Source organism: Phasianus colchicus, chromosome 4, assembly GCF_987193195.1.
Source record: "Phasianus colchicus chromosome 4, bPhaCol1.hap1.1, whole genome shotgun sequence".
In the NCBI taxonomy this organism is placed as follows: Eukaryota; Metazoa; Chordata; class Aves; order Galliformes; family Phasianidae; genus Phasianus; species Phasianus colchicus.
In genome coordinates, this window is record NC_143439.1 from 41,731,889 (window position 1) to 41,746,045 (window position 14,157).

At 44.2% G+C, this 14,157-nt stretch overlaps 1 long non-coding RNA gene across 1 annotated transcript; it reads right to left on the bottom strand.

Moving 5' to 3' along the window:
- Positions 1 to 296: 296 nt before the first annotated feature.
- Positions 297 to 11,373, bottom strand: LOC149918216 (uncharacterized). The gene is made up of 3 exons (XR_016466444.1): positions 11,285 to 11,373; positions 8,089 to 8,321; positions 297 to 340 (listed from the first exon to the last, which is right to left on the bottom strand). It is a non-coding gene; the product is annotated as an uncharacterized LOC149918216 (long non-coding RNA).
- Positions 11,374 to 14,157: the final 2,784 nt, after the last annotated feature.

Below are 14,157 nucleotides of genomic sequence, written 5' to 3' on the forward strand. Positions count from 1 at the left end.
TCACATCACAAGGTATTTTCCCCAGGCCTTGTCCCATTGGTTCTCCAAAGACCACTCAGCAGTTGGAGGTGCGGGCTGGTAGCCAGACGCAGCTGAAAAACTATAACATAGAAATAGCAATGCACATTTCAAGTCTTTATACATTTGTTTTCATATTTCCTTTGACCAAATAAGATGATTATATACTCATGAAGTCTATGCAGCCCACACTCTGCCCTGGAAAGGACAGTAATGAGCGCTAGGCAAGGACCAGGAGATAAGAAATAGGGCACTGTTGAACAATCCTACCTGCTCAGCTCCTTCATCTGCTGGTCACTCCTCAGGTTACTGCGTTTGCTTGCTTCCAATGGGCAGTCAACATAAGCAGGAAAATTGGATTTCAGAAAAAATATGGATTCATGAATTAGGATTTATGAATGGATTTAACAAAATTTTAATAGCTGCAGTTCAGCATATTTATCTTCACTAGCTACAGGCTGCAGCTGGCATCCTCTGTACCAATGGTCAGATCTGCTCAGTAGGGTGAAAGAACCTTCAAAATACTCATGGACATTGTGAGTCAGTTGGCTCTCTGACAATACTTACCTTTCCCATTTCTAAAAGCAGGAAAGGATAACAATGCCATAATTACCTTGGAAAGGCATCAAAAGGCTTAATGAGTTGAATATGTTAAGGTCCTTGGATGCTCTGAGTGGTTTTGCTGCATTACTCCATTCCGGCACTGGTCCTTTACAGAATCAAGGAAACAGAGGGCAGAATCTACAAGCAGTCATTTTCACAGGCCTTGGTGCTCAGACTTTGTGGGCTGCAGAACATGGGCATCCCCAACCTGCTTGTTCCAGTCTGTCCCACAGCAGTTAATGTTTGCTAGGTGTTTAAATGCTCAGACACATTTCACCCTGAGGTTATTTGCAACCAAAATCCACAGAATTAGAGGAGAACGATGTCCTAGAATCAAATTAGAGTTCTTCCTATGATCTTGTGATCCTTTCCCTTGACATTTTTGCACAGTTTCAAGCCAATGATTAACTTTCCATTAGCAAAATACCAGCCATAAAACACTGCGGGAACTTGCTAAGCATGTTCTCGAAATAGTAGATGGGACTGAGCTAGGTCCTGCACAGCTGTGGCGCTGATGCCTAATGGAAGAGCAGGAGTTACAAAGCGTGTTACTACTGCAGTTAAGAAACTTCAGCTCAAGGGAGTACAGGGGCTGCTTTTTCCCCAGTAGTGGCAAATAAACCAGATTAGGCAGCATCCTTTGCGAGTCAAGCAAGAAGGATGAACCTCAGATGGAAGAGGAAGAAAGCTTGCAAAACAGCACAATAAAGAAACCAGTCAAAAATAAAGCAAGTAAAAGAGCACAACCAGGAAGATAAGGGTGTCATGAGACAGTGTTTGCTGTGGCTGAGCTTCACAGAAGAGAATAGAGACAGGCAACAAAGCATGGGGAGCATCCTCTGCCCATGTTGTGAGCACAATGGCAGCCCTGGGATAGAGCAGTGTGGAGAGAGTATTGACTGTGCACTGTGGCTTTTACCAGCTGCTAAGAACATGGGGCTGGTGGTTCATAGGGCAAAGCTCAGTGTTCTTCCACACAGGATCAGTCATGCAGATGTCCAAATTCTGCATCAGATACAACAGGTAGCACTCAAATAAATTTGCCCACAGGAGCAAATGCTGGTAGGTGAACATTAGGATGGCAGAATCAGGTTCTTAACAATCTTGAGAGAGGCTGTAAGCAGCCTAAAGAGAAGCCTAATTCAGATGCCTCAGTATGCAGCCTTTTTTATTACACCCACAAACCACCCACAACCTCCAAATTGCTATTCTTTAGAAACACCCTGCAGCATTTTCTGGTTTCCAAAATACAGGAGTGCTGTAGGCTTAGCTGCTGGATTTGTGCATGCACATGCAAAAATAACTAATGGGGGAGCTTGATCAGACAGCAGGATTTTTTTCTCAAATGATTTTAGTATTAAAGTAAATGTATTCTGTTATCCTGCTAGCACGGAATAATGAAACCGGAGCTTTTTCCTTCCCAGCTTTTTTCCTTCCTCTCCACTGAGCCTTACAAAGTAGCAACAATTCTTGGCTCGTAGGCTGCAGCAGCCCACAGAAGCTTTCAGAACAGTGTCAGAAACCTACAAACCCGCACCGTTAATTGGGGACTGGGTTGCTGGTGACGCTTTGGAGCACTGGGCTGTCATTTCAAAGCAGCAAGGTGCTTTGCAGATGCCAATGCCTGACATTTAGCAGCGGAGGGTGGATGGGCCTGTGCCACAGAGACAGAGCATGTCTTTTCCAGAGTCTTTTCCAGCAGACCGTGCTCAGAGAAATGGAATCCTTCCTCCTGTGGGTCCCTGACAGCAGCCACTGTTCCCCTGCACCTCTGAGAGAACACGACTGTTTGGAGAAGCAGTGACTGTGCCACTGGAGGTTCCTTTCAGACACACACGGTGCTGTTTCAACCTGCTGCTCAGCCTTGCTGTGCTTGCTGCCTGGTTGCTGCAGTTCTCAGAGGAAGGCTAGAGAAAAATGGGATGAGGCTGATATTTAGGTTGCCCCATGATTTTCTGTTTTCTATTTCTTGGACAACATGTTTGGGGGTTTTTTTAAATTATTATTATTATTTAATTTTTTAAATTGTGGTTTTAATTTAAGGTGACATAAGTAGATTGCAGGGGGGAAAAGAAGCCTGAATTCTCTTCCATCACACTATTGGGTGTGCATGAAGAAAAAATCATCCCACAGAGCCACTGTAATCATAAATACATCCATAAGGAAATGGGGAAAAAACCTGCTCCTGGCTTTTAAACACACTTTAAAAATATTTCAGCGCTCCCCTTTCTTCTCTATTCTTTTTAGACCTTCATGCTGCCCACTGTAACCACAATTCCTCTAGCACATAAGGGCCTAATGTCTTTTCCTCCAGAAGCTGAAGAGCACTAAAACCTCCAGAGATACATGAGGTAGGGGAATATGGCTGGTCTGTTTTCCATGGTGTGTGTATAAGGGAGGTATAATTTAAAATTTCCAAGGTGATGCATCAGAAGTAATATACAGCTTAAACAGAGAAAAGCCCCCAGCAGCAGTCACGTTGCACTGAAGTCACAAGCTGTTCCCTTATGGCACTGTCCCTCCATCTTGCTCTCAGAGCTGTCTTCTGCAGCAGAGAAATGCTCCTCATTATATCCTACAGTGCACCCACTCCTTTTCTGCAGTGCCCTCTGGATGTAAAGCAGTCACTGCATGGCTTATCTTCAGTCTTTGCTCTATGTATGTTACATTATTCTGTGAACAAAAGTGCGGTGCAAAGACTGGGAACTGCCTTATGCTGTCATGTTAGCAAAGACTTCAGTTATAACTCCACATTTATTAGCATCTCCACCAAAGGAATCTGAGGAAATGCTGTACTCTAACACAGAAATGCCACAGGATCATCAAAACAAGAGCATAGTACGATCCTCAGGTCCCTCAGACCCTTGCATCCTGGCCCCCAGCATTGCAGCACACTCAGAGCCTCCCAGACCTCCTCACATTGTGTTTTCCCAGTACAGCTCACTCCCACATTTGTAATTAGGCTCCTTGCTTTGCTCATGATTACATAAGCTACCTTGGAGGCCAGAAACAAGAAGCTCTGCAAAGTACGAATTGTTTGAGGCATGCAAAAAGGTGCTATGCTCTCCTAGCAACGAGAGTTGTAAAATAATGTAATCATAGCCAAAATAATGTGATAAAAGATGACGTGGTGCTTGTATCAGGTTGTTATGGCAACTGAAATAAGCTTAAATGCACATATCCAGAATTCTAAACAAATAATTGTATGCAAAGAAGCATTTCTAATGAATCCCGCTCATCTCACCTTCATCTCCATTCATTCATACATATTCTTGGCTGCTGCCAGGTCTTGTTTTAATGGCCTTTGCCCTCTTCCTGCCTGACCTAGTTCTTATTTTGCTTTCAACTTTCTTTTTTTTGACCCTGGTGATGTACAATTCTTATTTCATTCCTGGGATTCTGAGAGTGACAAGAGATTTACATTTCAATGCACCGTCTGTCACCTGATTTCATTTTCTTCTCAAAACAATTTCCTTGCTTGGGGAAATGTTGCCCTAAGGTGACAGGATTTCACTGCCTCCCCCTTGCCCGATCACACCCCCATTTCTCCCTCTTTGGCACTTATCACACTAGCAGATGCAGGAGCCCTGTCCACAGCCATCACTGCCCTGGCTGGTGACCTGTTTCTCAAGAACATCACCTGCCTTGTTCTCACCACAAGTTGCACTTAAAAAACAAATAAAAAAAACCTAATGAACAAAACCAACAAACCTTTCTTGATTCCTTCCCTTCGAGTCTGAATAAAACTCTGATTTCCATAGAGTGCAATTCTGAAATCAACCCATCTCCTGTAATAGTCCCAGTGGGGTTATGTGGGGAACTAATTGTTTTCTGGATCAGGGTTTTATTCCATGTTTTGTTCCAGGGCTGTTATTTTTTAAGTGATTCAAAAAGATACAACATTTAAACTGCTATCTATGTGAAAAGGTTGGGATGAGCTTCCAGAGGATATCCTGCTCCCAGAGCAAGATACAACATTTCCCACCTGGCAAAGTACCTGGGGCAAACAGAGCAATTCTCAGGGCAGCTCTATGCTCTTCTCCATGCAATTGCAGGATAACCCCAAGCCAAAGATAACCAAGCTCAGAAAATGTAGTGTGGAAGCCATCCATAACAATGGACTGAGTCTAACAGCACCAAAGACATTTGTCCTATAAGCCTTTCATACTGCTCTGTTTGAGCCCTTTTGGTATAGTAATGACTATTTCCCAGTGGGCATATGCAAAATGATGAGGAAAAATAGCCTTATGAAAATGTTCACCCAGCTTTTACTACTAGTTTTTTTGCATGATGATGAAAATACGACTGGTGATGTACTGTCTTTGAAGACCAGCAAATTCCTGCTCACTGCACCTGGTCAGCCAACCCTCACTGGATACTCACAGAAATATCCCCCCAGCGCTGCCTTCCCAGTCAGAAAACATGGCTAGAAGGAATCCAGACAGGGTTGCAGCTGTGATCCACCCCTGTCAGTCAGGGTTGGGCTAAATGTCAATACGAGGTATTGGGAAGCATCTCCCCAGATCCCATCTTGCTTTGATTAAACCACCATGGGGAAGATGGGCGAGGCATCCTGGCTGTGGTAGAGCTCTCTCAGTGGTGGCAATTCAAAGAGCAAAGCAGAATAGGCTGTAGAATGTGCCACTCAGCAGCCAAGATAGATGGTTGCAGTGTTAGGGAAGGAGATTTGAGAGCATGGAACCTCATGGAAAAAGACAACATCTGTATGGACTGGGTGATAGCAGAAGTGAAAAGAGATCTGGGTTTTCCAGTGTGAAGGATCTGGAGCCTGCTCCAGGGAGAAGGAAGATAAATTCCACATTAGGAGAAAGAAGTCTCACAATATTTTAATGTTTAAGTTTTGCCCTTTCAGAAAAAAAATGTCAAGCTCATATTTATCAGGAATTTAACTAAAAGGGGAAATCTGAATTTAATTTTTTATAGGTCTGTTCTGCAGCCAAGAAAACATCAGAACCAGCCTATAATTTGATTTGCTCATGTATAAATAATCGGGGGGGGGGGGGGGGGGGAGGAAAGAAAGATCATTTATCTTTACATCCTTAGGGCGCTCAGACTTGGTTTGAAAGCCCAAAGACTCCAAATACTTGACAATAATCCTAACGGTGATATGTAAATGGTTGGAGAAATTTCATACAGAAACACTCTTGTGCTAGTTGGTTATCCCTTTAAGGTTCTCCACATGGCTTCATTGCGTGGCAGCAGCAGATCATTTATAAAGCTCATATAAATGATGCATTTGGAAAGTGCTTTTGAAAGTGCTTTTTGCTCTAGCTGATAGAAGTTAACCGTATGCAAAATGGCATACAGCAACTCACCCCATATCTGCCTTGTCAGGTAAATATCACCATCCAAATAGGAAGATCATTTATTAGGATATTTTCAAGCTAGTCTTAAGAGCACAGTAAGCATTTTAAAAGAAATTAGCAAAGTACCATTTGTCCAGTTGTTATAACAATTAATATAAGATGCAAATTGAGTCACTGGCATGAAGAAAATTGGAAGCTATTAAAGACTGTTTCTAATCCAAATCCCTGCGCTCAGTCCCTCTGCAGAAGCAAGGAAATTATGTTCTGTGTTCTCAGCCCCAGTTTTCTCCTTAAAGTGCTAATGCTAATTATACCTGCTTCACAGAGGTTTTGTAACAAACAGCCTGTGTGTGAAAACTACTTTGATGCAAGCAAGTGCCAAGTTCTAGTAATAAACATATGGTGAATGACATTTTGTCTGGATTTATACACTGTAAGAGCTTATTTAAATCAGATTTGGAAACCAATAGTGAGTCAGAGGAATACTGGGTTGTTTCTCAATCAATAAATAAATACTTCCTTGAATCCCTTGCTCTAAATACCAGAAGCCATAGCTCTGCTATTAAGCAGAAAGCAGATGGTGTACCCAATTATTTTGCCCTTAGCTTCAATTCTTTGCTTTGTAACAGTTTTTCCAAAAGCTTTTTTTTTTCTTTTTATTTTTTTCCCCCCCAAAGCCCTCCATCCTGCTTTTTGTCCCATTTAATTATAGCTGCTCGAAGAGAAGAAGCTATTGTCAACTGTGACACCTTGTTCATAATATAACAATATTTGTAACTTACAAATAGGTTACATGCATTTGAAGCACAATTACTGATTAATTCTCTAAATACTTGTTTTGGTAATATAACGAGTGCTTCACTAAAGGCATCTAGGACTCAGCTCTGGTAAGAACAGAGCAGGAATGGGACAGAAGAGCTCTCCCCTCTGATACAAGCAGTCAGGCAGGGGTGGAAACATGCATTTGTAACCCTTCCAGTAGGCAAGCCACTCTGGCCAGAAACATCCTTCTATCTGCTGCGTTACATCAGTGCACTTAAAGACTCTTTGGACAATTTGCAATCCTGAATTATTAACAACTGCCTGTTCCTCCAAGCAGCAGGAGCAGGAAGAGGGGGGACAATCCCAACGCAGACCTGTGTTGAATGTGTGCAAAATCATAAGCATGTGGAGATTTTCAGCAGCACAAAGAACTCAACCTCAAAATGTATTCTTATACTTACAAACCTCTGAGGACACAGGCCAGCTCTTTGCTCTGGAACCCCTTTAATTTCCAGGCTGCTTGAGCCAGGCTGGCTTCATAACTGAGGTCGTAGCCCCACTGCACGCAGCTCCCTGCTAACCCAGCTCCCGTGAATGCCTTCCTGGCTGCTGTATGAGCACACTGCAAACACTCAGCAGAAATTGCTTTTGTTCTTTTGTTAATATTTAATGCAAAATTTTAGCCCCCAAGGAAAAAGACCTCTCAATTCTGAAGCAAATCTAAAGCGATTATCGTATTAAAGTTCTCAATTATTTCTTCCCAAATAAGCGTTTCCATATGGACAGTTGTATGACAAGTGGGATAGAGCTGTTTCTGCCTCCTTCAGCTGCAGCTGTTGACAATTTTCATAACGCAGGATGAATTCCTGCACTTCAGCCCCAAATTAACTTTCCAATATAGGCATGACTTCTCTTCCACTCCATCTTAAATTATCAATTCTGCAGTCTCACTGGAGGACTGGGGAGCCGTGGTTATAAAAATGTTTAATATTTCTAATAGTTTTAATTACCATGTATTTTTTAAAACCTGTGATTTCTTATATCCCCGTAGGATAACTGTTCTAATTTGAGTGGTGACAATGTACATGGGTATGGAATTACATTTAAATCTTCAGTGGTTACTAACAGCTATAGCTAAGCTGTTTGGCAAGGCAAAGCACCTGTGCCACCCCAACGCCATGGAAACGGGGCATCTTAAGATGTCTGTGCTGATATTTGTCCACACCTGGGTAGATGGCAGTGCTGTGCAGGAGGTGGGTACGAGTGGGCTAAAACACTCAGCAGGCTGCCAGGAGGTGAAACCTACACAGAGGACCACGAGGTCCAGCATTACTGACTGCTGGGCTGTCCCTCATTCCCTCACAGAGCTGTTTCATACCTGAAATGATTTCAAAGCGCAGCCAACCAAAGTCACTTTCCTGCACGTAACTTCCTCTCCTTGCAGCTGATCCCCAGGACAGGGCCTGTCCAACCTTTCACTGTGGTTTTGCTGAGGTGGATGCTGTTTGGGCAGCGCTTGTAATGGTTACACACCAGCTCAACAGCGACCAGGCTATCACTGGTGCTTTCACAGTTCCTCTGGTCCATAGCACATGGAATAATCTGCCACCTCTTGAAATACAACAGAGAGAGAGACATCAAAATCTACCACATTTTTTGAATTGGCAGTTACTTCTCCCTTCTTCTACCATACTTTGGGGATTAAAATCCCAACACTTAGTAGAACTATGCTGCACCCCAGGCACTGTCTCTTCCCTCAGAGCGTGTCCATGATCCCAAGCTGTCACCACTCACAACTAACACAGGAAAGCTCTGCCTTGTGACCTCCCTTTCCATGGCTAGTTCTTCCCATCGCAAGATGTAAAAGGTGTTGATCCCAGAGCCTGACCCTCACCAGTTCTTCGGGACAGGCACTGGATACCAAACTCACTCATAGTCTGGTACTTCTTTATCTGGTCGTAGGAATGCTCTTGATTAGCAGGTTAGAGACAAGAGCCTGCCTAAGTCACACCATAAGCCTTTTTGATGTTTTTATGTTGCCTCTCTCTCTTCAGCCTTATTTTCTATGGTTTGAGAGATGCAGACACGAGAGATGAGCTCTCATCACTGCTCAGAACGGAGCATGTCCTGGAGGACAATTCTCCTACTAGATACAGAGAGGTAAACAACTAACCAACCAGTGGCCTGTCTTTGATGCCAGTGAAAAGTGGCTTCATAATGGCATATTGTATAGAAAACCATTTAACCAAAGAGTTTAGATGACAGCCATGCGATTCATTTGAAGGTCACAAGAAACCACTTTCAAGGCCTGACTGCTCATTGTCTATAACTCCCAATCCTCCCAAGACCAGCCTGGCAATGATGACGTTATGTATTCCCGAATGGCTTTGATCAGCATTTTCCCATTTGCGCACATGGAGTTGTCCTGCTGTGCTTGTCAGACAGGCGTCAATTGCCTACCAGCTTTCTACAAAGGCCTTTCACTGGGAATCACGAGGCCCAGCCAAAAGGAGATGGCTCAGGCAAGTTTGTTGCTTCTCAACATGTCAAAATTTGAACTCTCAGTAATTTCAAACAGAATCCGAGAATTCCAGATTTTCATGGTTGACGTAGAGGGATGTCCCTCAAGAAAAGCCAGGCAAACAAAATGGCTTCACACATTATCTATTGGATCCTAGAATGACTAGGAGGAACACTAAATACAACATTTGCACTGCCCATTCCTCCTTTTTTTTTGTCCAGTTCTAATATTGAAAAATGCACAAAAGCCTACAGGGACTGTGGGACCCAAAGCCATTAATCCCATAGTAAGATCTGACTGTCACAGTTACTTCTGGCTGAACTGGAACTGATGGTGATAATCCTCAACTACGGGCTCCAAGCACGCAGGAGCCACCACTTTCCCAAGTTATCTTTCCCTATGTCTGCTTATTACTTGTCCTGCAAGACAATTGCACCCTAATTCTGAAGATCTATGCTGGATTTTGAAAGTGCTGCAAAGCAGATAGAGAAGATGCTACTGACAGTGACTGTCTGTCCCCAGACCTCTTCCCAGGATGCAACAAGCTCTTGGGTAAGCAGCTGAATGAATTTCCTAAGCAAAGAAGACTAACAAGGAAATATAAATATAAAGATATAGCAACAAGAGCAGCAAAATAACAGTGCTAATTACAATATTATATAAACACATCTCTAAATTGCAGGTATAGTATTTTTATGTGATTGCTTCATAGTTGATCTATGACTGCATTAGAGAAAGCATTTTATAAATGATAGGACTTGTACTGCTTTACAGATACTGACTTTTCTAATTTCTCATCAGAAAATTAAAATGCTGATCCAGATGACACTGCTGCTTAGAGTAAGCATTGTATTCACAGATTTCCAAGAAAACTGTCAGGATGACTTGAAAAAAATGTTTGGTTTATCATTTATAAGAAATGCTAGCTTTCCAATGCCAGTTAATTCACTTAAGATGCTATACCAGTGTGCTACATTCAGCTGAGCAAGGGATTTCTAGTTTTGCATGATTATAATTTTGGCAGCTAATACTGATTGCAGCAAGGTTTTAGGGTATTATTCTTTTGCAAATGTTTCTTCTTTTTCATGCAAGCTAGCTAAATCCTTGAGTTTCTTCCTGCACCCCAGAATATAAATCTGTCATTTTCAAGGTCAATTTGTTTTCTTTTAAATCATATCAATTCTCTCTTGAACTTAAAACCCGGGAATACTTGACTGCTTGAAAATCCCCCAAGTGTGGTGCTCTGGGTGTGTTTCCCATATCTCCAGACCAGATACAAAGGTGAGGGTACCTGTGAAACAGCAGAGCTCATTCTGGGAAAACCAGGAAAACTTGCTTGAGCTGAGACTGAGGAAAGGGGTAGATTGAGGCGTAGGGTTAGATAAGGAGAAAGATGCCATGTATACAAGACAATTTGCATACTGCTCTGCCTCGCTTGCCTCTATTTTGGTGTCTACTCAGCATGGTTTTTGCACAACTCCCCGCTAATGGAATGGACTACTGCCACAGGAGCTATTGGGCAGAAGGAAAAAATAATCCATTAGTCACAGAAGCCTTGGACTGCCTGCAGATGGAGGGAAGGCAGCAACCTGTCGACACCATGCCAGGAACACTCGTCCTCCCCTCACCCATCAGCCACTTGTGCCGATACTGCGAGCAGTCTCTGGGGCTCTGTCTCAGCAGAATGTAGATTAAATTAATTTAAATTAAATTAATTAATCTTTAGGTATGTCTCTGTTACTGTGCTAGGCCATTGCAGGCCAAATAAAGGAACCAGAAGAGCCAAGTGCAGCGTGACGAGGGCCAACAAGCTGACAAATCCCATGTATTTTTGCAGAAATTAACTCCAGCTGGAAAAGATATCCTAACGGAGCTCTGCTTCCTTGCTCATCACTCATCTCTTTGCTGACTGAAAGCCTACCTGCTCAGCAGCTGGAGGAAGCCAAACCAAATGACCCTACACCAACCAAGTACCTTGCTCAGCGCACTGAGCAGCTCCCAGTTGCCCTTTCAGCCACATCCTCGAGGCCTTGGTATCAATCTCACTTCTCACCTCCATCTCCCCACATTCCCCAGGCCATGTGTCCACACGTCAGCGTGCCTTTGTTTCTTGTTTGTTCCTGGCTTGGCTTTGAGCCCCCTCAGGAAGATGGGCTCATGAAGCAATCCAGAAAGCTGGGCCAGCCAAATTTGCAAAACAGAGCATTGAGCAAGGGAAACACCTGTGTCCCAGCTTTGTGCATATTTCATGTGAATTTTCACGGGACCTTTAAGGTCTTCCACCTCCGCTGGGCTGAGGCAGTCGGCTCAGGGGCTCAGAGCCAGAAAGAAAAACAAATAAGAGTCACAGAAGATGATTGTGAAGGAGCACAGACTAACTGAAATGGTGGATCAGGTAAGAGTGCTGAAGCTCACCAAACCCAAAACTAGCTGGTCTTTGGGGGTCATCATCAGCCACTGAAACCTCCCTGGAATGTGGCAGCCATCTGCAAACAGCTGGGCACAGACTCACTATGACAATGGGGCTGTTTATTCACAAAGCTGTGATCTGTGACCTCTGTTCTGTGGCTCCATGTCCAGAGAGCCCTGAGTAGTAACCCTGGTGGTTTGCAGGGTGCTGCTTTCATATCGCTTAGAAAAGCAGAGAGAAAACCAGAACATAGTGGGCAGGAAAATGCAAAAGGGATTAAATGCCAACCTAAATAATTCTGAGGGTGTAGGACTGAGAGCGATTTCATTTCTCACATTTCACATAAAAACCACCTCCAAGCTCCACAAGACACCTCCTCACCTCTGTTCTGAAATGGAAATGAGGTGACACACGGATGGGCACCGCGTGTCCTCAAGCCTCCCTCCCTCACACTGCGTTACAGCCAGCCATCTTATTTATGCTCCCGTGGAAGACACCAGCCTCAGATCAGCTCTGGCCACGCATGCTCTGTGCTTGGCCATGTGCCTCGGGTTTACCCAGAGACAGACCCAGCACTGGAGTGGGGAGTTCTGTCCAGGGAGGATGTCCTCAATGTCTTTTTATCATCTGAACAACCTGTGTTGCTGTTCTCTCTCTGTGTGCACACGTTTTTCATCTGATAAATTTATGTTGCTGCTCCCTTCTCGCACTTTTCTCTCTGCTTCTCCAGTGAGCAGCTGCACCAGCCCAGGACTGCCCTCCAGGCTCCATTCCTCCTCTCTCTGGCTCGGCTTCTGGTTTTATTATTTATTAGCTGCAATGGTTTGTGGAAGTTTTGTGGCATCGTATTTCTCACTCCTTTTATTTTTTTCCCCTCATGCCTCATACCTCAAATATGAGCTATTTGTCCTTTTTCAGGAAATCTGACATTAGGAAGGTTTGGCTGAGCTGGGAAGTCAGGAAGCTCTGAGACGCAAATCAGGCGGGAGCCGTGACCTTGGTCATGCTCTCGCCTTTGCCTCTTGCAGTGATACCAAACATTCTCCACGCTCCATGCCCTCTCCCTTTGCTCTTTGGCTCTATCTCACCCGAGGCACCACATCATACTGCTTGAAAAGACCCACATGTGGCTCTCACTGAAGATCCTGGTCCAGCTTTCCATCAGTCAGTACCCAGTCCTGATGTCTTGCTCCACCCAAGGACTCACCAGCACTGATACGAGCCTTGGTAAGGGCACCCAAAGTACCTTTCTCTACTGAAAGGGCATTTATGAACCATGGAGAGTAACTCTTTTCTTTCTTTACTGCCTGCAGAGCAGGCCCTGCTGCTCAGTGCACCAGGCTTGGATCTGGTGCCTGGATCTGAGCTCGTTAAAGATGAAAAGTATTCTATAAACATCACTGGCACTTACACAAAGCTGTAATTTCTGCCCTCAAATGCAGTGCTTGAGGGGCTACTGGGCACACACAGCCATGCTCACACTCCGCGAGGTGGTTTCTCACCACACACATGCCAGCAGGACACCAGCTGCTGCAGACAGATGGGAATGTGAGGGGCAGGTGCTGCTGCTTTAAACACATCATTGCATTTCACATTGTAGCTCTCACCAAAAGGTGTTTGCAAAGGTGGGATAGACACATGTCACCAACCTGTAACGCTCCCATACCTGGCTCTCCTTCGATACAGGCACTCCTTCTGGGGCTTCTGCATGCAATTACACAGCTGATCGTCATACCAGCTGCAACCTTGCCCCATCTTTGTTCAGCCCCCAGCAGAGCAGCTTGCAAGCCAGGTTGTCTTATGTGAGAGGAGGAACCCATCGATGACTTAAAACAGTGTAGATATCCATGTGGATATGTAGGATAAACACAACACAGCTCTCCACACCAGCATGCTGGGGCCTTGCAGCAGCTCCCACATCGTGCCCTGTTCTCCTGGAGAGCACCTGCTGTCTGCCATAGGACAGGTGGCATCCAACAGCAGCACGAGGTTTTCACCTGTAATTCTCACACCACTGCATCCCGCAGTCCCCAGCAGTCTCAAAGGATGGGTATCTGAGGAGCGGCAAGCAGCGTACAACAGGCAAACACACCCTGCAGCAGCCACCCCAAAGGGTCCAGCATCTAGCCAGTTACAGAACCCAAGGGTCTCACTCAAGCAGCATACAACTGCTCACATGAGCGTACCTAATTTTCAGTACTCAGCAGAATGTATTTTTCATTGCACCTCAGCTGTGGCATAGAGATAAATGATGTATTTAGTATTCTGATAATTTTGCTAAAGCTTCATTCCCAGCTGATTTCTTTCAAATGATCCATATTTCAGGTTTTTTTTTTTTTAACCTTAATTCATCTTTGTGATAAAAGAAAAAAAAAACGAAATGGAGTTTTGGAAAAATATTTTCTGCTGTTAAAATCTTATTTTTTCTGCTTTCCTCTCTCCTTCAGCTCCCCCAGCCTTGGCCTGCGCAGATACACGAGACCTCTCCAGTACATATGATGCTGCAGAAGACTGGA